We start from the raw sequence: 8,238 nt of genomic DNA on the forward strand, positions 1-8,238 counted from the left end.
AAGCATGAAATGGTTCCAATGATTTATGGGTTCAATAAATATGCCTAAGAGGTCATGGAATCAAGTTAAAGCAGCCTCAAATGCAATCAAAAAGGGCTTGTACGGACAGCATCAACAATTTGGCCGAATTTGCTGTATTGCTTGCTGGCTTTACTGTATTTTACTGTATCAGCATTTTCTTATTTTTCCAAGCATGGGCAATGTGTTGGACTTCATATTCAGCTTATTTGGCATCCTAAAAAGCATCTAGAAGCTGATTTGAACCTCAAAGAGGTCAAAGATTCATCAAAGTTAACTTGATCAAAAGGCTAGCATTTTTAGTTTCCTAATTTGTTTTTACTTTTTGTTTTAGGAAACTATCAGTGCCTGAAAAAGATGGTTCTTAGAGAATGTGTGTTGATTGTAGGGCTATAAATAATATCACCATTCAATATAGACATCCAATTCCTAGATTAGATGATATACTTTGATAACATTTCAGTATATATGCCAAAACTTAGATTAGCATGTAGACCATCTTAGACAAGTTTTAAATATCCTTAAAAAATAAAGGTTGTTTGTTAACATGAAATAGTGTGTCTTTTGCAAAGATGAGCTTATTTTCCTAGGATTTGTAGTAAGTGCTGCAGGAATCAAAGTTGATCAATCTAAAGTTCAAGCAATCAAGGAGTGGCTAACACCAACATCCATCACCCAAGTGAGGAGCTTTCATGGTTTGGCAAGTTTCTATCAAAGATTTGTCAAGCCTTTAGCACCATAACAGCACCTTTAAATGAAGTTGTAAAGAAGAATGTTAGCTTTAAATGGGGGGAAGTACAAGAAAAATATTTTAATTTATTGAAAGAAAAATTATGTAATGCACCTTTGTTAGTTTTGCCAATTTTTTCTAAGACTTTTGAAATTGAATGTGATGCTTTGGGTGTAAGTATTGGATCTGTATTAATGCAAGAAGAAAGGCCCATAGCCTACTTTAGTCAGAAATTAAATGGAGCCACACTAAATTACTCAACATATGACAAAGAGATGTATGCTTTGGTGAGGACTTTGGAAACATGGCAGCATTATCTCATGCCAAAAGAATTTGTGATTCATATGGCTAATGAATCTTTGAAGCATATTAAAGGTCAAGGAAAGCTAAACCGAAGGCATGTGAAGTGGATTGAATTTATTGAGATCTTTCCATATGTGATCCGCTACAAAAAAGGTAAGGAAAATGTGGTTGCCAATGCATTATCCCGAAGGTATGTTCTCTTTTCTACCTTAGATGCTAGATTGCTTTGTTTTGAACAATTAAAGGAACTTTATAAGCATGATAATGACTTTGGAGAAATATTTAAATCTTTTTGAAACATGGATTTAATAAATTTTACATATTTGAGGGGTATTTGTTTAAGGAAAACAAACTTTGTGTGGCTAATTGTAGCATTAGGGAGTTATTAGTTCGGGAAGGTCATCGGGGTCGTTTAATGGGACATTTTGGTGTTTTTAAAACTTTATCCTTGCTGCAACAACATTTTTATTGGCCTAACATAAAGACAGATGTTGAGAGGATATGTGAAAGGTGTTTGAAATGCCAAAAGACGAAGTCCACAATGAAGCTGCACGGATTGTACCATCCTTTGCTGATTCCTTCACATCCTTGGGTAGATTTGTCTATGGATTTTATTCTTAGTTTGCCTTGGTCAAGGATAGGTAAGGATTAAATATTGTTGTTATGGATAGATTTTCTAAGATGGAACATTTTATTGCATGTAATAAAACCGATGATGCATCTAATGTTGCTAATTTATTTTTCAAAGAAATTGTGAGGTTGCATGGAATGCCTAGAACTATGTTTCAGATAGGGATGCTAAGTTCTTAAGTTATTTTTGGAAAAATTTATGGGCTAAGTTAGGCACAAAGCTATTATTTTGAACTACTTGTCATCCACAAATTGATGGACAAACCGAAGTAGTAAATATGACATTGTCTGCATTGTTGAGAGCATTAATTAGTATAAATTTGAGAACTTGAGAGGATTGTTTGCCGCATGTTGAATTTGCTGATAATAGGTCTTTGCATTCAGTGACTAAATTTACTCCATTTGAAATTGTTTATGGTTTTAATCCTTTGACTCCATTAGATCTAACACCTTTACTTTTAAGTGAGCGTGCTATTCTAGATGGAAAACAAAAAGCTGATTTTGTGAAGGAGATTCATGAACAGACTAAGGCAAATATTTAGAGGAGGACCGAGCAATATGCAAGGAATGCTAATTAAGGCCAAAAACAAGTTCTCTTTAAACCTAGAGATTGGGTTTGGTTGCACCTAAGAAATGAGAGGTTTCCCGAGCAAAGGAAGTCCAAGCTTATGCCGCATAAAGATGGACCTTTTCAAGTTTTGGAGCTGATAAATGACAATGCCTACAAACTTGATTTGCCGGTTGAGTAAAATGCTAGTGCTACATTCAATGTTGCTGATTTGTCCCCTTTTTATGCAGGTGATGACTTTGATTTGAGGGCAAATCCTTTTCAAGAGGAGGGAAATGATGAGAATCCACCTGAGCTAGTACAACCGACAACCCGCTGGGATACCGACCCGATATGGATGAAGATCGGGCTGATCACTAGAGCTCAAGCCAAGAGATTTAGGGAAAACCTTGATGCCTTTATCTAGGGTGTAATTCATTTTGAGCATACAAATGGTGGAAGCCGATATTGGCCCGGGTAGCGATTTTGGTACATTTTTAGAGTTCGGGTAGCATGAATTGGTTCCAATGCTTCATGGATTCAATACATTTGTTTAATAGGATATGGAATCAAGTCAAGGCAGATTCAAACCTAACCAAAAAGGGGCTGTACACATGGATTGAAGTTTGGCCGATTTTTACTGTATTTTACGCTAGCTTTATTGTATTTTGCTAAGTTGGCTTTTTCTCTTTCCTCTAAGCAAAGGCAACATGTGGGACTCCATAATAAGCTTAGTTGGAATCCTAAAAAGCATATTGAAGCTGATTTGGAGCTCAAATTGGTTAAAGATTGATCAAAATCAACTTAATTAAGAAGCTAGTATTTTAGTTTCCTAATTTGATTCTACTTCTTGTTCTAGAAAATTACCATTACTTTTTGGATTTTATGATGTGATTCCGCCAGAGCCCGCTCAACCGATAACCTGCTGCGGTGCTGACCGGACATGAATGAAGACCAGGCTAATCACAATAGCTCAAATTAAGAGATTTAAGGATAACCTGGGAGCATTTATACAGGGGGTAATCAATTCTCAACAGATTTTGTCCATACTTGAAGATACAAAGCCTATTCTAAGCATCCAAGTGGTGGAAGCCGGTATGGACCCGGGTAGCAGTTTTGGTGCAAATATCGACAACGGGCAGCATGAAATGGTTCCAAATATTTATGGATTCAATACATATGTCTCAGAGGATATGGAATCAAGTCAATCCAGCTTCAAAGGCATTCAAAAAGGGGTTGTACGGACAGCTTCAAATTTGGTCTATTTTTTACTGTATTTTGTGCTGACTTTACTGTATTTTGCTGAGTTGGCTTTTTCTTCCTCTTCCAAGCATGGGCAACGTGTGGGACTTCATATTCAGCTTATTTGTCATCCTAAAAAGCATATTGAAGCTGATTTGGAGCTCAATTTGGTCAAAGATTGATCAAAGTCAACTTAATCAAAAAGCTAGTATTATAGTTTCCTAATTTGATTCTACTTTTTGTTTTAGGAAATTACCATTACTTTTTAGTTTTTATTTATTTATTTTCTGGACAAATGACTTTAGGAAGGTTTTTATTTTATTCCTTCCATTGTAAATTAATTAATTCCTAATTTAATATAAAGGAATTAATCACTTAAACTTAGATTAGGAAAGGAAGTATAGTTTCGGCCAACTAGGTTTCTTTATGTGTGGTGGCCGGTTTTCTTTGTGTTCTAGGGTTTTTAAGTTGTCTTTTCAAAGCCTATTTAAAGGCTTAGTTATCAATAAGAATAGAACTTTGATTTGATAAAGAAAATACTTGTGAGATTAATTATCTCTTTGTTTTTTTAGAACACCTAAAACACCATTACAGAATTGGTTGTTTTAGCTTGACTTATCAATAGGTTTTCCATCCCCTATTGTGGCGTCTACATTATACCAAGGTTTCTAACCACAAGTTGGTTAGGGGTTGAGGTCCATTCCATTATAACTTGAACTTAATTGAGATCCGGGCTAATATAATACGGGTTTAGGAGCAGGTCGTCCTAGGTTCGTATCATTTGGTATTAGAGCTAAATTTTGTTCAGGTTTGATCTATCCTTATTTGCTTTATTTGTTTTTGTGTTAATCTACAATTTTAGCATTAGGTTAAGGTTGCTTCTATCATCATACACGTTCTGCATCATTAAAAAAAAATAAAAAAAATAAAAAAATTCATTCCTAGTTGAATTAGGTTTCCTAGTTTTATCGTATTTTTGTTTCCTAGTTTGTTGGTTGTTTTTCATCATTGTTCTTGTTGATTTTGGTTTTTGTTGATTTTTCTTTGCTGTTTTAGTCTTAAATATTTGCATTCATATATTCAAAAAAAAAAAAAAAAGAGTTTACGGCAACATTTAAAAAAAAAAAAAAAACTGCACATTTGTGTTTATTTGGAGGTCACGGGTTTGGTGAATTTTTGGAATTGGAATTGCAAATTTGTTGTTTATTCTTGCTACTGCAGTTGCATCTGATATTCAGTGAGTAGAAAAAAAAAAAAAAGAAAAGAAGAAAGCCGAATATTAAAAAAAATATATATATATCGGTTTGTTGAAAATTGGTGTTGAAGTTTGTTGCTGGAAATTTCTTGTAACTGCTGCTTTGTTGATTATTTATTCCATATTTGGAGTTTCTGGAGAGTTATTTTTTCTGTTGGATATTTGAGTTTGAGTGGAAAAAGGCAAGAGTGTGTGAGCTTAAAAGAGTGTAAAAGCCGAAACTAGTGTGCAAACACGAGTGTCGAGTCCTCATTTGAGTGAAACACGTAAGGGAGTGAAATTGTAAGGTCCTATTTTATTTCTATTGCATTATTATACTAACATGACAGAATCAAGAATGAGGAGAGGAGATCCACCCTTGAGGATCAATGAGGAGGAGTCCGTAGCATTCCATGGCGATGCCCGAGCTACCGGGAGTGGAGACCAAGTGGACATGAGAGCTGTTTTGGAGTCAATACAGCGGGTTAGTGCTCAAGTTGAGCACGTGAATCAAAGAGTGGGAAGAATAGAAGCCTCACAAGGAATGCCGAATACAAGAAATAGGCAAGAATTCCATGGAGGGCGAAGCCGAGGACGAGGCGGTCTCGAGAGATCGAGAGAGGAATTTGATGAGGAGCCATTCGGTGGAGACTTTGAGGAAGGTATGGACGAAAATTTTGCTGTCCAAGATAGAGCTGGCTGTGGAAGATATAGGAGGGAAGATACAGATGATGATTTGGGAAATATCAAGGTTAACATCCCACCTTTTATGGGTAAAAGTGATCCCGAAGCTTATTTGGAGTGGGAAGAAAAAATGGAGATGATATTTTGACTGCCACAACTATTCGGAAGGTAAGAAGGTGAAGTTGGCAGCAATAGAGTTTGGACATTATGCACTCCAATGGTGGACCAATGAGAAAAATACCCGAAGGAGAGTTTATGATGATTTAATCTCGACATGGTGTCAAATGAAAGGAGCCATGAGGAAACGGTTTGTGCCATCCCATTACCATAGGTTGCTGCATCAAAGACTTCAATCTTTATCTCAAGGAAGTAGGTCTGTGGAGGATTATTACAAAGAGATGGAGATGCTCATGATAAGGTTAAACATGAGGGAGGATAGGGAGGTAACAATGGCAAGATTTCTTGGAGGGTTAAACCGTGACATTGCGAACCAGCTTGAATTACAACAATACTTGGAATTGGAGGAGATGTTGCATGTAGCAATTAAGCTTGAGAACCAATTCAAGAGGAGGGGTGTTAGCACACGGTTTGGAGGAGTTTCTAGCAGTGGAAGGACAAGTTCAAGTGGCTGGAAAAACAATTCCACTTATGAAAGCAAGCTGAAGCCGAAACTTGGTGAAGAAGTTACCAATCGGCCGAGAAGAGAATTTAAAACCGAATCTGCCCAAGCCATTAAATGTGAGGTAAAATCTGAACCTAAACCGTAAAACTCAAGAGAAATTATTTGTTTCAAGTGCCAAGGAAGAGGACATATAGCCAGCCAATGCCCGAATAGGATAATGGTAATTAAGGGTAATGGAGAGGTGGAATCCGAGAGTGAGGCTAGTGAGGCTGAAATCGAACAAGAAAATGAAGGACTTGATGATGAGGCCGAACCATTAAACACATCAAATGTTGAGCTAAATTTGGTCTCAAGGAGGGTACTTGCTGTTTACAAGAATCAAGAACAAATTCAACAAGAGAACATCTTCCACACTCGTTGTGAAATACAAGGTAAAATTTGTAGCATGATTATAGATAGTGGAAGTTGTACTAATGTAATAAGTAACCTTGTTGTTGATAAATTGGGCTTAAAAACAATAAAACATCTTGAACCATATAGATTACAATGGCTTAATGATAGTGGTGAGATGAAAGTAAACAAACAAGCCAAAGTAAAATTTAATATAGGTAGATATGAGGATGTAGTTTTATGTGATATTGTACCCATGATTGCTAGACATATACTATTAGGTAGACCATGGCAATTTGATAAAGATGTTACTCATTTTGGTCGAGAAAATAGTATTGCTTTTAGGTTTAAAGGGAAGAACGTCAAGCTGGAACCATTATCTCCTAAAGAGGTTTACAAAGACCAATTACAAATGCAACAAAGGAGAGAAGCCGAAAAGCTCAAGGAAAAAGCAAGTATGGCACCAACGGCTTCACCATCCTTTCAAGAAGGTAAGAATGTGGTTGCTAATCAAGGTAAGGTTTCTAAGACTCAAATTGAGTTGGAAAACTATGAGAAGGCCGAAAGTGGGGTGAGAAGAATGGAGAAACCCGAGAGAAATGATGAGAAAATCGAGAGGGAGGAAAAATGTGTGGTGGCCGAGAGAGAAAAAGGAAAAGAAAGGAAAGAAAGAAAATGTAAAAATTTTTATTTGAGTTTTGGGGATGTTCATAAGGATATCTTGGGTAAGAAACCATTTCTGGTTATGAATTATAAAGATGCTAATTTAAAAATGCTTTTGTTGTATATAACTTTATCTGCATTATTAAAACCTTTACTTAGTGGAAATTTGAGAATTTGGGAGATATTATTTGCTAATATTAAAAAGTGTGATGAATTTGTATTTTTAGTATTTGTTGTGATAGTGTTTGACCCAGGAGATTTGGTTTTGTTGCACTCAAGAAAGAAGAGGTTCCCCGAACAAAAAAAGTCCAAGCTTATGCTGCATGTGGACGGATGTTTTCAAGTTTCAAAGCCGAATAACAAGAATGCCTACAAGCTTGATTTACCGGGTGAGTATAACATGAGTGCTGCATTTAATGTTGCTGATTTAACTCCTTTTTCTGCAGGTGATTATCTTGATTTGAGGACAAATCCTTTTCAAGAGGAGAGGAATGATGTGATTCCGCTCGAGCCCGCTCAATCGATAACCCGCTGGGGTGCTGACCCGACATGGATGAAGACCAGGCCAATCACAAGAGCTCAAATTAAGAGATTTAAGGACAACCTGGGAGCATTTATACAGGGGGTAATCAATTCTCAACAGATCTTGTCCATACTTGAAGATACAAAGCCTATTCTAAGCATCCAAGTGGTGGAAGCCGGTATGTTCCCAGGTAGCACTTTTGGTGCAAATATGGACAATGGGCAGCATGAAATGGTTCCAAATATTTATGGATTCAATACATATGTCTAAGAGGATATGGAATCAAGTTAAGCCAGCTTCAAAGGCATTCAAAAAGGGGTTGTACGGACAGCTTCAAATTTGGCCTACTTTTTACTGTATTTTGTGCTGGCTTTACTGTATTTTGCTAAGTTGGCTTTTTCTTCCTCTTCCAAGCATGGGCAACGTGTGGGACTTCATATTCAGTTTATTTGGAATCCTAAAAAGCATATTGAAGCTCATTTGGAGCTCAATTTGGTCAAAGATTGGTCAAAGTCAACTTAATCAAAAAGCTAGTATTATAGTTTCCTAATTTGATTTTACTTTTTGTTTTAGGAAATTACCATTACTTTTTAGTTTTTATTTATTTATTTTCTGAACAAATGACTTTAGGAAGGTTTTTATTTTATTCTTT

Source organism: Ziziphus jujuba, chromosome 5, assembly GCF_031755915.1.
Source record: "Ziziphus jujuba cultivar Dongzao chromosome 5, ASM3175591v1".
NCBI lineage: Eukaryota > Viridiplantae > Streptophyta > Magnoliopsida > Rosales > Rhamnaceae > Ziziphus > Ziziphus jujuba.